This window comes from Amphimedon queenslandica, unplaced genomic scaffold, assembly GCF_000090795.2.
Source record: "Amphimedon queenslandica unplaced genomic scaffold, v1.1 AMPQUscaffold_9811, whole genome shotgun sequence".
NCBI classification, from domain to species: Eukaryota; Metazoa; Porifera; class Demospongiae; order Haplosclerida; family Niphatidae; genus Amphimedon; species Amphimedon queenslandica.
The window spans coordinates 2,861-4,334 of NW_003549917.1; positions in this window are offsets into that span (position 1 = coordinate 2,861).

A 1,474-nucleotide genomic window follows, 5' to 3' on the forward strand; every position below is an offset into this window, starting at 1 on the left:
GGGGCGGAATGCAATAGCCACCCACATTGTGCACCAACACAGTTGTGCACATGCGTGGGAGATCAGCATCATCCAGCATTCTCTCAGGACTACACACATGGAAGAAGAGACTCCATTTGCTCATCCACCACCCACCCAACATCTAGTAGGTTTAGGTTTTCCACTGGGTCCCTTCCCAGTGTGATAGTATGGGCACCACGGAAATTCTGCCTCCAAGATGATAATCTGTGGGTCATCCCCTCCGATGGTCGGCCCCACCCAAAAGCGTGGGTGGAACCACCTTGAAGGATTTGGGAACCCACCCTTGGGATACAACTCAAGCAACTGTGATGAGGGGGCGGGAGGTCAGGGGGAATTTGTCCGCCCACCAAGCGACCTTGTGTGGGTGGAGCTCCCCCCCTGCCTGGTGGACCGGAATGCATTGGAGGCCCAGTTAATCCAGGGGGCAGGGCTGAAGTGGGGCCCGTACATTGGCCACACTTTCCCGGGCAGTATGGCCACTGTCCCATTGTCTAGGTAATCAGCAAGGAGGACAGAGGACCATGTCGGGCAGGTGGACCCGAGGTAAGATTAAATGTTCATTAAAATAGATCTAGATGTATATGCTGTACAATCAGAAGGCGTGGTTAATGATTTTTAATTGAAAATGGATGTGGCTCTTATCGTCTTCATTCTTGCTACCACTTTTAAAATATTATTATTTCCTACATAGTAAGAGATTCCTAAACATAATAAAAATTGTTATTATGACTTTGCAGTAAATTAAGCATGTATTGTATTATTATAGTAAAAATACAATTATTATTATTTTGTATAATTTTTTTAGTAAATCAATTGATTTTGAAGTACATAGGAACTGGTTGGCCATTACTGTGGTATTATGAAGTACGTCTATCAAATGTGTGTGCAATTTATGAAACATGCATTAATATTAAAACATCAGTTATATATAATACATTCAGATTTTCATCTACTTTATATATATTGTTTGTACTATATATGTATACATGGCTCAGGTAATTGAATATACCAGTTGTTGCTCATCATGAAAGGAAGTGAATTACTCTATGCTGAGTTATAGTAATTTCACTGGAAAGTTAGCGTAGTAACTTGGTAGATACTTCAACTGTTGAAATTCTAAGTATACAGTCATAGGTCTATACAAAGGCCTTTTGTTTAAAATAATTAATGTCATGCAGCTAGCCTCTGATTGGTCAGTTTTTGCTTAATTGCTAATGAATATTGATGAGGTACCTAATAGTATATAAGGAGGTGACCAGCAGCAGTCAATCACTTCTCACTAAAACAAATAATCATCTCACAAGAACAAGGAATACTGTCTATCAAGGAAAGGAATCATGAAGACTCTACCCTCACTCTTCTGTCTGGTTACTTACCTGACCTGTGCTCTGAGGTATGTTACTACACTATCAAATCAATGTTACTTTTCTCTGTACATGCAGTGCTAATGGCT